This window comes from Bactrocera latifrons, unplaced genomic scaffold (assembly GCF_001853355.1).
Source record: "Bactrocera latifrons isolate USDA-ARS-PBARC rearing strain unplaced genomic scaffold, ASM185335v1 scaffold_116, whole genome shotgun sequence".
NCBI lineage: Eukaryota > Metazoa > Arthropoda > Insecta > Diptera > Tephritidae > Bactrocera > Bactrocera latifrons.
The window spans coordinates 1,025,807-1,039,633 of record NW_017534586.1 but is presented as its reverse complement, the minus strand read 5'-3'; the positions used below and the strand labels follow the sequence as shown (position 1 = coordinate 1,039,633).

At 35.8% G+C, this 13,827-nt stretch overlaps 1 protein-coding gene across 1 annotated transcript in view; it reads left to right on the top strand.

Moving 5' to 3' along the window:
* The first annotated feature begins 232 nt into the window (after window positions 1-232).
* Window positions 233-13,827, top strand: part of LOC108977185 — a 62,200-nt gene continuing 48,605 nt past the window's right edge. The window contains exons 1-2 of the mRNA XM_018946763.1: window positions 233-793; window positions 2,828-3,394. The gene's annotated coding sequence lies outside the window, so the exon portion shown is untranslated. The remainder of the gene's footprint in view (window positions 794-2,827; window positions 3,395-13,827) is intronic.

The window sequence follows — 13,827 nt, the reverse complement described above, 5'->3', positions numbered from 1 at the left end:
CACAATAATAACAGCAGCAACAACACACGCGCTGTCAGAAAACAAGGTAGCGCCATCAACGGCCGACCTATGTGTGCGCGCCTGTGTGTGTGCCTATATTGAGTGRAATGCGCTTGTGGCCAAGCGGCTGGGCATTGCGGGCACAGTACATAGCTCACACAGCTCACTGCTCGGCTCAATGTGATAAGTGTCGCGCTGCGCCGGAAAATATTAGCTTCGTCGGACCTGTTTCCATTGAGTGCGATTCAGTGCTTGAGACCGGTTCAAATCGATTGAAGCAAAATTGCGGCGCTACGTTGGCGTGCGGATGCAAACTACACGGAATCGTCAACTTAACGAACGAACGAACGGTACGACTGTGTGTCAGAAAATCCAATTTAAATTAAATACATATACACGTACGAACGCAAAATTATAACTGCAAAGAAATTGGTTAAAGTTGTTTAAAGARAAAAATTAAGAAAAACAGCGCTTTCGAATCGAAAATGCAAACAAAGTGTTATTTGGAGTGTAAGGCCCAACCAAAKCAAGTGCGTGTGCCAAAGTGAAAAAAAAAATAAAAAAAAAATTTTAAATTTGAAATCTAACAAATTTGCATAAAACCGTTAAGCAGCAAAGGTACAAAAGTTAAAAAAAATTAATCAATAAAGATAAAAGTGTAAAAAATCGGTTAGAAGACAGGTTTGTTTTGGAGAAGCTGTTTTATTTAGCAGCAGACTGAAATTAAAAAGCTCACAAAAACAGCGAAATTCAATTGCTGATCATTGGAAATCACTTTAGTCATAAGCAAAKGGTAATAATAAAATTATTTTGAAAATTTTCACATGAAAATTTGTGCTATGTGACCCCAAAAACATACAAAAACAATATGTTGCGACATTATTAAAGCGCTTTGTAGTGGCTACTTATCAGCCGAAAAAGCCACTGAAAATAATTTGATTTTTTTTTTTTCTTTTTTTTTTAATTTTTCATTGACGCGCTGGCCTCTGAGCTCGACTTAGTGAATTGTGCAAACGGCAGTCAAATTTAATGACACAGTTTCGGTTTTCTTTTTTTTCTTTTTTTCTTTTTTGGTTTGTTCTTGTTTTTTTGGTTTTTAAATAGAAAGCCCTGCTGCTATTGATAACATTAATATTTATGATAATGTGCAGCATACAACCTTATTAGCTTAAATGCCTGCTACACCCCTCACAAAGTCGTGCTTGTGTGTGTGTTTGTGCGCTAGAACTCGAGTACTGCAGCGGCAGCTGCTCTCTTCAAGTGTTACTATTTCATGACATAATTGCTTTCAAAGGCTTGCTATTGCCTGCCTAATAGCAATATTATATTATTTAATTGTCGGAGCGCATACATCTGGCGCTTGAAGTGGCGTTGCGGCGCGCGCCAGCATGCACATTAACCGTTATTRAGCTCAAGTTGATAGCTGAGTTGAAAGCCTACTTAGTCTAATCGATTGAGGGCTGTCAATGCGTTCAGAGTCAATTAGGCAGCAATGGTTTTGAGAACACTGAGAAAAAAAAGAAGAAGAAACTAAAAAAGTTAACAAGCGGCAATATGAATTAAATAAATTGAATGCTTTGAAGTAATTAATATTTTGATAGCTCAAAAACCGTCTGTAATTGTGAACTCTTTAMATTYTTTAAAGAAAAAATTCATTCGGAAATTGTTAATTTTTCATCAGACCTCTATCACAATATATTTGAAACTTTTTCGCATAATGCCGTTTGTGGCAAGTAACACCTACTCGCGCACACGCTCCTTAAAAACAAACAACAAAGTTTGTAACTTCTCTTTGACATTGCTGACTTCATATTGTGCTTGCAGCAGCGCTTTGCTGCTGTTGTTGTGCTTTTGCCAGTGTCAAGTGCACAATAAGAGCACATATGGTCACAGCAGCAGCAGCGAACGGCATTTGTTAAGCTTTTTATTGCATTCATTGTTGTTGTTTTTGTCGTTGCTGTTGTTGTTGTTGTTGTTGTCGTTGTCGACATCGTCGCGGATGTTGCCGCGTCGGACGCGGTCATCAACTGAAAACAATTCGCGATTTGCTTCGTTGATTCAAAGTATACGGCAGCGACAGCAACAACAACAACGTTCCACTGAAGAAGAAAAAGTAGCATCAAACAACAATAACAAGAACAACGGCAGCAGTAGCCTGCAAGCAATAGCGAAAACAACAGCAACTGCATTTTTCTGCAACTTGTTCGGTTGCTTGCGACTTAGCTATTTATATATGTGTATATGTGCACATCTACATGTATTTRTGTGTGTGTGTRTTTGTGCAGCATGCATGTCCGCTTTTACGGCCTCTCATATGCACGTTCGTACTGGTGTGCGTACTCCCCGCTAATTTTCCAGCACAATAAAAACAAAAGCACAAACTAGCTKCAAGCTGCCCGACAATCAACTGCTCACACACACACGCACACACACAACCGTAGTATGTTTGCTAGCTGCGGCAACCGGCTTTTGCAAAGCAGTAAAGCAAGGCGTAATGGCAATTTTAGTAGAAATAAACAGCAACAACAACAACTGCCTAGAAATGTTTGCGCAGCAAATCTAAACCTGCTGCAAGTGTAGTAAAAATAACAAAAACAACAACAGCGATAACAAAAAGTTGCCACTACAAAATGTGTATTAATATTTAAGGCGAGGCAGAAAGAAAGCATTTTTACGCAAAAATAAATAAACTCCGCTTTACTGCAAATTGCAACATTTCCTCTTAAGGCTGCCTCCATAAAATTGGAGCAACCAGCCAAACTCATAAATAAGTAAAKTTGCTTGTCTGTATGTGTGTGTATACTAAAACAACTTCCTTTTTTTGCAGCTCTGCCCAACAACCACAACAACCAATCAAAKCGTACGTGCAACATATGCAAATACACATTTCTGCCCATTCGGTTGTTACTACATATGTATGTGTGTGCGCCAACTAACACTCACGTATTAGCGAATTTGCATAGCAAATAATATTATATTATTTTGTCGCTGCAACATTTCGCGCCGTAAACAAGCAAACAACATACGCGTGTGTTGCAAGTAAACATTTGCGCGCCCATTTGTGATTTGTGTGTGCGTGTGTGTTGCCAAAGTAACTGAAAGTGTCATCTTCAGCGTTTTTCGCGTACGCGTACTTACCGCGTGTGTTTGTGTGCGTGTGTGCGCTTGAGCGCTACAATTTGCGTACAAAAGAAATTTATTTGCTTTTACCTGCCTCTTGAACGTGCAACATCCATACTTACTCACACACTGGTTGTTTGTCTAACAAATCACAATTGAATTGGATTATTTACGTGCCACCTCTTACTAATTGGATTTGAAGCATTTTAAATGCTATTGCTGTTCAAAGTGAAGTGATTGCTGCCACTTCTGGTGTGTCACCGGTGTGTTGCAGGTGAGTTTTTTGCGCTGAGCGCACAGTAAATTGATTTTATGTGCTGAGTGGTATGAGTGGACTTGGCGAAGGGAAGACTTTTGATTTGAACTAGATGGTATAGAAAGAAATTGGGCCACGGTATATACATACATACATATATGTATGCATGTATGTCGGTATTTAGGTATACATACGTGTATGATAGAGTACCATAAGTACGTATATTATGKGCAGAGCTTTCGTAAATGTTTCTGGAACAAAAAAAAAAAAAAACTCCAGTTAAAATGCTTTCGAGCAAGAAAACGTTAGCTTCGGTTCTATTAAAACCGCTATACCCTTCATATTACAGACAAGAACTTAATTATGATCACTCAGTTTATATACCAGCTATATGCTACATTATTTAGATCCAAATACTTTTTTTTTTATTTTTTTTATTTTTTTTGGTAGATTATATTGTTACTTTAAGCATCAGTTTGAGCCAATTTTCTTAAAGATAACTTGTCTAATAAAAAGTTTTCGCGACAAGAATTTGATTTTGATAGCTCAGTTTGTATGACAGCTATATGCTATAGTGGTCCGATCTAAACAATTTCTGCCCAGAATGTACCATTAAATAAGGCAATAAATACGGGCAAATTTCGTGATTTCGTCCCGTCAGATGGAAAAGTTTTTCATACAAGGATATAATTTTGATCATGCAGTTTTTATGGCTTGTACGGTATTATGGTCTGATTTCAGCACTTTTGACAAATAAATACTTTAATGAGAAGAAAAGATCGTGTACAAAATTTCACAACGATAACTCAMAAACATAGGCAGAAGTTCGCGCATATGCAAACAGAGAAATATGGCCAAATCGACTCTGCTCGCCATGTCGATTAGTTATACATATGTATATTCAGTTGATAGGGTTATCACTGCACTCAATAGCAAACATTCTTATTATCACATGTACTGATATKCATATGKATGTACATACATACATATGTGCATATATATATGTATTAGTGCCGACAAAGCACAATACTTTAATTTAAATGTCAAAAATTCTAAAGAGTGCACTTCTGCGTTACAAATCCTTCGTTGCAACAATAAATATTAATTGCCCGAGTACACCTTTATTGGAGCGTTTGTATGTGCGCTGAAGAGCATCAATTCTCGAGACAACTCAATTGTATCCTTAGCCGACTTTAGCGGTCATGTCCTTTTCAGCGCAATCAATCGGCTAAAGGTATAACAAAATGAATTTCTGTTGAAATGCGTCCTTTTCTTTGATAATGATGAYTTTAGGTTTCCATTAAAGGTAAGAAAAAAAAAAACGCAACAACAACGCATACACTTTCATATGATTGCTGTCGAGAGAGGGGAGGGTTAATTTTTTTGCTTTTGGAACGAACTAAAAATAGAAAAGGTCTATCAATAAGTAACCCATTTATAAAGTCGAAATTGAGACATATGGAATAGTGCAGGAATGCGACAGGAAGGGAAAAACGGCAGATGGTTTTTTGTGTATCAAAACCACAAAAAATTATAATTGTCTACGGTGCTGAACGAATCCAAGCACTTCTCTTAGTATAGCACGCATATAGAGTTCTGCTTTAAGGGAACTCAACTTCACTTTCCTTCATTTTCATTTCCATGTTTGTAGCAAACTGTGTAGTTTCAAAACTTAAAGTATTTTTTTATTTTTTTTTTCAATTTTCTACTTACACAAAGTCGCCACAAGTGATTCAGTTATGTCTGAAAGTGTACTGAAGGTAAATGAGAGAAAAGTGCGTGCCACAGCGACAGCTGTTTTCAAATTTGCCTTCATCCAATTAATTAAGTTTATCTATTTTAAAGTATGGCAGGAAACTCCTTCAACACATTTTGCTCTAAGCAGTAAATTACAATTTTTGAGATGCGGATAAATGTATGTAGCTTAGATATAATTTAAGGTTATATACGACAAAAAGAGAAGATGACCGTGACAGAAACGTGACTTCCTTTAAATGAACCTATCTTAAGAAATTTTAATGCKGAACTTCGTTATCTGTAAGCGGACTTGCCATTACCTTTTTGAAATACGTCTAATTAGATGCTACCTTATATTCTTTAAGGTCAATTTTACACTAAAGATAAAATGTTGCCGACATTAGGCTGTTGTGATATAAACTTGGCAGTCAATGTGGTTGGAGTAGAGGTTAAAGCGACAACGTAAAAATATCGCAGCTTTGAAATTGTGAKTTCCGTTTAACAAATTAAAGTCATACGGCTATGAAGCACATTTTAAGTACAGAAAACATTTGTTTGCGCTTGTTGCCTATCAACAGCGCGTAGAGACATCCACGCAGCACGCATTGCGTAAAAAAAWTWAAAAAAATGGAAAATAATTTCATTGTCACGTTTTTCGGCAATCTTTCACTTACACATGTTGCAAGCACAACGTTTAAAATCTGTGTCTGCCAAAAAGCACTCAATCTTGAGCATGTGATAAGGCTTCAAGCGCCTTCTTGAATGCCTGCCCCGTAGTGGCAAAAGAAATGCGAATTTCGTTTCGAACCCTCGATGAAAAATCACCGCATGTGTTGCTTAACTAATTTAGTGGCATACACTTTTTCACAACAGCACGTTTCTATGTTTTCAAAAAAAAAAAAAAAAATTACACACAAAAAAATTGCACAAATTTTCAGAGCTGAAAAAAAGTTTTCCTTTATTTGTTTTGATTATTTAACATTTGATTTATGACAGTTTAACATTTGCTTTGTACATTTCCCACATCACACACATAAAGCACATAAAAAGTGCAAGCATTGTGCATTACTAAGGGTAACATAAGGCAATTATTGGCATATGGTCGGATTAAGCTGTGCGGTTGCCGTTGGTGGGGTGGCTGTCGCCGTGAGATAAACACACTTCGGTTTACAATTTATATGCGCTTCCATTGTAATAGCAAAAATAACAATGAATAAATAGCGGACGCTAACGAGCGGTGGTTGAAAACCACCCAGGTCCGGTAAGAAAATTACGCACTTTTCTAATTTCCACTGTCACATTTCTACAATCCTACACAGGATAGTAGTTAATGAAATGGGTCGGCTGCGAAGTGCTAAAATCCATGTTGTGCACGCGAAGGCGGGGTCGATGACTAGCATATGATGAGATGATTACACTGCGTTGGCCTCTGCGAGTGCTTGCAGCAAAAACAAGGACGCCTGATGCTGTTGAGTCACAGCGTGTTTTTCCATGAATAAATAGCTACTTTATGTACGTATATGTATGTATATACTTTCTTAGTTGAACTCTCCATTGCATAGTTCCTAATATTGGCTGACTTGTTTCAATCTTATGTGCAAGCTTTTAGCAACGGAGACTCACAGTTATCTTTGGTGTTACTGCTGATGGAAGAAAGCAGCGTAAAAACGAAAGTTACATGTGTGATTTTCAAGGTTTCGTGGTTGGGTCGCTGCAGTTCGGTATGTTGCATGTAAACTATAGGGTCAGTAGAACTTAATTTGATGGAAATTAGTAATAAGATCATTGCTTGTAGATACTACATAGTCGTATCACATATACGTCTTAACAAAAATAATCTAATGTCGCCTGTGAACAGATTTTCAATATCGATGAAGTTCAGAGTGCAAAAAAAATTAGAAAGAAAGAGTTGTTTGAGTTTTATACCGTTTTAATTGAAAAATAAATACAAAATCGGTGCTGAAGCCTTTCAAAATAATAAATAGCGAACAAATTTAAGTAGAATGGAATCTATTGGAAAATGAGTAAAAATAACTGAAATTAAAAGAAAAATAATATTATAATAGGCAAATTGAGGTCGGGAACAGCAATGACAGCTGGTTAGTTCGATTTTAAGGGTTAAAATGATTTTATCTCGATTTTCGAAAACTAAAACTGTTATGGAAGAAAGATAATAAAAAGTTAACCCAGTTATGTGAACCTCAAAATTTGTATGAAAAAAATTTTTTTTTTTTGAGTTTTTCGCTTTCACCTTTAAATTTTGTGTATTTCAGCAATTTTTTTGTAAATTAAACTTTTTATGTCCCAAGCACACTGTATATTTTGAAATAAAATATTTACTTTTTCAGATTATTTTGACATAAAATCGTTAAATGTCCCGCTTTCCATTCAAAAACCGTCAAGTAAAAATTTCAGTTATTTCTTTTTTTTTTGTTTTTGAAAAATATTGCAATACTTTTGTTCAATTCAGCAATGTTTTTGTTTTTTTAATTTCAACCAAAATCTCATCTACTACATTATATTTAGTTGTATACTAAATTATTCAGAATTTTAGAAAAATATTTTTTTTGGAAAATATTTGAAATATTTCTTTTCACACAAATGTTTAGAAAATAAATGTATATTTTATTACCCAAATAATTATTTTCTTTAATAAAAAAATAACTATTCCAAAATTTTCAATTTATATTGAAATCTATTTTCTAATACATTATTAGCTTAATTAAAGATTATTTTTTTTAAATTCCAATTTCATTCAAATGCCATTTAGAAAACTTTGTTTTATTTTTTGTCACTCAGCGTTGCTTCAATGATACAAAAATATTTGCCTTCAAGGAACAGAAAGTTCCGTCAACCGCTGCTTGATATTGACTTTTCACATAATCACTTTAGTCCAGCTTCTAAGTCGGTGTTGATGACCCGAAATTGTGTGTAAGTTCTGWTTTCACATATTTACAAAGTCTCTGAGTATTTTATAATATTTCATACATTTCAAAAAGCAATCTTTCAAAGCTCCAAAGAGACTCCACTGGCATTAACGCCTTAACCATGAAAAATGATACGAAATATGATTGAACTCATAAAACTATCGGACATGCTGTATTTACATAATGTCTAGCGGACACATACATACACACATACACAAGTAGATTGCTTTGTTTTTAATTTTTGATCAGCGTAAAGCGTAAAGTCCATAAGTAAATAGTAAACACAAGAAGACAGCAAATAAAGAGCCAGACCGAAAATGGGCTAAACAAATACATAGATCACAGTGTTTAATCGCAATCAATTCCGAGCATTACCAAAAGCGAAACAAAGGGATTTTTCAACGATGCATGACATGAAAAATGACGCACTCGCAAAGTGTAAAAGTAAAAATCACTGGCAATCACCAGAAAGCACCCAGTCAACCAGTCAACCAGCCATCCAGCCAGCCAACCAATCAACCAGGCAGTCAATAAACAATGCAGGGAAATTCTTCAAAAAGTCAAATGAACGATGAATGTGTGAACACTCCGGCACAACTGGCTGAGGGCGGGAGGCTGAGCTGGGCCAAGGAGAGGAATGATTGTAGAAGGGGGATGGCAAACAAATTTACTTGCGCGCACGTAAGTACAAAAGCAAGAAGAAAAGAGTGTTATGAAAAGCGGCAAAATAGATTGCGCTGCGCCTTCTGGGAGTTGCAAGTAGCTGGAGTAGCTGAGGCAGCTATGGAGCAACAGCGCGACAGCAGCGCAAAGGCGGCGGCGGTAACGAAATTCAAATTTTTCACATTCACCTTAATCAAGTGTAAAAAATTTCGATTTCTTGATTTCTCAAGCTTAACAATGCAAGGGAGGCGCGCGCGGCGCTGTGCGTGCGCGTGTTTCTTTGTTTGTGTGTGTGTGTGTTTATGATTTTCAAGTGTAACAAATGCAACGCATGAAGTTCGTGCACACATGAATGGGTGCTTGGATTGGATTTTCATTTCATTTCGACTTTTCTCTTCATTTTCTTCATTTTTCTCACTGCTCGCATTTGTTGTTGTTGTGTGCGCCTCCTCATCCATCATTAATCATTTCTCGTTATGAGCAGCGGTAATGCGTACGAAATTGAAATGGTATGAGGTGTTTAGAAAGCAAAAAGCAATAACAACTAAACAGCGTAGCAGCAAAAACAACGCTGCTGATGCCCGTGAAAAATCCGCAGCTATAAATCCACTCGTGTGCGCATATCACGCCTTGACTTCATAATTTTTTATGATTGTTAATTTTATGCACACTGATTTTGCCTTCATTTGCCTCGAATTTACATTTGTTGATTTCGTTTTTATTGCTTTTTTTATTTGGAATTTGCATGTGTGTCTTTCAGATAAAATTTCTGCCGCTTGCCATTATCGAAAATTCATAGCTTACAGCTTTATAGCGTCCTTATTTTCATTATCTGCTATTGCAACACCGACAATTTATGCCGCGCGTTGTCTACATGTGCTCTTTGTTGTAATTTTTTGCTGGGATTTCTATGCAACGCATTGTGGCAAGTTGTATTTTCTGCTTTCTTTTACATCATGCCGTTGCATTGTTGCAAGTTATATTGTGTGTCACGTTTACTTGTTTTGTCCGAAGAGATATTGATCTGGAAATTGGCTCAACTGATTGCTGCTGCCCCAGCTAGTCGGGATTGCGTGTGCCTGATTGTATGCCGGCCGCTCGACCGCCACTTGTGGCCGTGAATTCGATTGATTGTATACATGTATGTGTGTGTGTGTGTGTGTGTGTGGTAACAAAGAAGTTTGTGAAGTAGAGATAAAATGTGGGATGAAATTGTATTGAAATATAAATAAAAAAATATATCGTAAGGCCAGCTAAGCCAAGAAATTTTTCGACTCAAAAAAAGCATTATTAAAATAACATAAATAAGCATAATAAACTAATTAAATTAAATTGAAACAAAATAAAGTAAAAAAATGCAATTTGTAAGTCGCATTTTCAGCTATTTTAAACACTTTTTCTTTAAAAAAAATATTTATATTTATATATATAATATATACATATACATTTTATTTATTTTTTTTTTTTTAATATAATTTTTATTATTATTTTATTATATAAAATTTTTTTAATAAAAAAATATATATATTCTTTTTTAAATCTTTAAATATTTTCAACAATCGATCATTCATTCAAGCAAACTTTAGTAACCAACTCCCTCCTAAGCGTATCTCTCTTTTTAAATGTCACTCTGGCAATAAAATAAAATAAATCAAAAATGCGCTCCCAATAATATGACCGCCACTGTGCACACTGGACTTTAAGCTATAGTCTGAATTTTCTTCAATATAAACCGCATTTTCCACTGCTCCTCCAACATACACACATGCACCCACACAAACGTGCATACGCACATTGTGCCGCGTTACCTTTAGCCTGCTCTGCTTAGTGTTTTTCATCAACTCATGCTGCTTGCAAACAACAACAACAAAAAACAAACAAACATGCAGGCATACAGGCATACAGGCAAACAAGCATATAATGTTGCATCAATACTTGTTTCAAATCATCTCATCGCATCTAGTCTCGTCTCATTTGGCTGCTCTTGTGGCTGGCATCACCGGCCGCAACTTGCTGCAGCATCGTCAGAAGTTACCACAAGCCACAGTATCGTATCGCTGCATCAACAGTCACTTTGTAGCACGTCAAAACGGCATACTTATGCACATCCATCACCAGCCAACGACACACACACACACACTCAAACGCTTTGTCGCCTTTGTTGTTGTCAACTATACTGTTGTTTCATATATCCATCATATCCATATAAGTGGCAACGGCTGCGGCATCTTTTGGCTGCAGCGAGTGCGCTTGTGTATGTGCGTGTGTATGAGTGTTTGTCTGCTGATACAGCTTCATCACTTATCAGCCGAGTTCGTATCTAATGCGCGTACAACACGTTCGCAACGGAAAATGTTTGTGCAACAGTTGCACACATACATATTTGTAGTGCATCTAGCGTGATGTACAAATACACACACATACATATACCATACATAAGTTATCTATTTATTTGGAGCATGTCCCCTGCAGTGAAGATCTGAATTATTGAGACAAATTTCTAATTAAAAAATTGTGTTTCCAATTTTTTTGAAGCTGACAAATTATGGAGAACCGCTATTTGTATAAATCATAAGGTGTTGCAAGAACGAGTGTTGAAGAATATATATATACAGATTGCTTTACTTTAATTGCCTCAACTGAATTTTGATATAATTACGTAACTTTGGTTCCCACGCCTGCTTATATGCTCGGTATATATGTTTAAGTACAGTTGCAACATATAAAAAGTAGTATAAGTAGTAGTAGTCTGTGCCATCGACAATATTTACAAAAAAAAAAAAAAATTAATTAATTGAATAAAATGCTTTATTTTTGTATTAAAAAAAATCTCAAAAAAATTTTTACTTGCAACATCAAATAAATATGATCTGATAATTTTCCAATATATAAAATATAATTAAAAAATTGTCTGGAAATGTTATAAATGGAACAAAAAACTTCTATTTTCTATAAAACATAATTTCAATGAATATATTTTCATTGCAACGCACTAAAAATAAGGTAATTTTCGCAATCTTTGTTAGATACACCAAAAAAAAAAATTTTTTTTTTTACTAAAATACCGTTATTCACCCACTCAGTTGTTTAAATGTTTAAATATTTTCTTTAAAAAATTAAATTCTTAACTTAATGCATGAATGCTTGCCACATATAAACCCACTCAAACGCACATAAAAGTTTACAACGACAAAACCAGCATAAGTTCTTCAACACTTTTACTACTTTCAACGAGCATAAACAAATATTATTTGCAATTCAAATTCACGAATAATAACTTATACTTTGTTGTTGCACAATTATACCATCCACACTGTTATTAGAACTTTCACGCCTCACACTCCAAACACGGGCGTTGCATGTAAGTATGCAAGTGTGCGGCTGACAGCATAAGTGTGTGTGTCCCAAAAGAGCGGCGAACGCCATTATCTCCAACCACAAACTTAATCTAATTGTTTTCGAAATATGCGCAGAGGAGAAACATTCAAATTCTAAACTTTTCCGAGCGAGTATTCCATCGGCGCTGACTCAAGTGCCATTTAGGTGCAGCAAAAGCAAGGAAAGAAAACCCAGACTCTAGCACACATACATACAAACATAATTTGGTGCTGGGAGATAACTAACATGCAATTTTTGCCATTTCCTTGTGCGAGACGGCGAGGCGCATTCGTTCATTAAAGCCGAAAAGTTCACGCTGCGCAGAAGTGGAAAGTTGCCTTTTCACTTTTCAACTGCCTAATCACCTACAAACAAATATATTTATTTAGCTCCTCACATATGAACATATACACATATTTGTGTGTGTGTCCGTGTTAATATTTGCATTTGCTTTTGACTTTGTCTGCTCGGCTTTTGTGCAATTTAGTGTGGCATGTGGCAAGTTTTCGTCAAAGTTGAAAACTATGTACTAACATACACACTTGCATATTTGCAATCCGAATGACTTATTTTGACATGACAAACACATGTACATATTTAATAGCATATAACCACTCAGCTCAGCGTTCAGTTTTCCTACAACAACATCCATACCAATGAAAGTGCCGTTAAGCTCTCACTTGCTTCACTGCTTCACAAAGTTGCTGCTTTACGACGCTCCCACTGTCAGTAACTTTACGGCCTTTAAATTTTTACAGCATACTTTTTCGGCTAGTTTGCGTCAGGTGCTTGCCTCCTTTGGCACAATTAAGTTCTTGGCGAAATCTTTAGCTTTGCTGAAAATGCTTTTAATGCTTACTGGAAATTAAGTTCAGTGTGTTCAAGTTCGTTGCAAAATTGTCATATTTTTCCGTTTTTGGACTTACCTTGTGGAGAGTTTTAAATTTGAGTATGCTTTACCTTCGGTTGTATTCATATTTATTTATATTTTCCTTGTTAATAATATCTTACCGTTACATGCTTGACAAACTCCAATAAGGCCGGCCAGGCGCAAAATGTAATTATTTGTGGCACGTTCGTATTTTCATTGGTTTGTGGCATGCTGCTTATTATTGCTTGCAATGAAGTCACGTCTCTAAATCTCAATACGATTATAAAATATTTCCTTTAAATAACGTGAGGATATAAAATATATTTTGTTATTCTGAGCACATTTCTGGGATATCGCTTCCATTTTATACATGATTTCGAAACCTTAAGCCTTAGAACTTTTTATAAGCTCTTATGGTCCGATGTTAAAGCACTTTTCAGCTGTTACATTTGTAGATATAAACTTTGCGCAACAGCAGCCTTTCTCTCTTAAGAGAGGAAACCTTTTTTTTTAAGTTTTATTTTTTCAAAAAGAGTAGCTATATGTAGGAAAGATTAATTTTCATATATTTAAATAAAGGATTTGCCTTGATCTTCCCTGCTTATCTGCGTCTTCATGTCCACATCGTTGCACCTCATCCTAAATGTAGGCAACACTTTTTTTAGTAAGTCAATTATTTCACTATTGTATAACATAGCATACATTTAGGCTAAATGAGTAATAATGGCCAGAGTAAAAGGAATTTGAGGTGAAGGACCGATTTTCACCGAACAGTTGAACTAATGGGTGATTTTTTTGAGGTTAGGATTTTCATGCATTAGTATTTGACAGATCACGTGGGATATCAGACATGGTGTCAAAGAGAAAGATGCTCA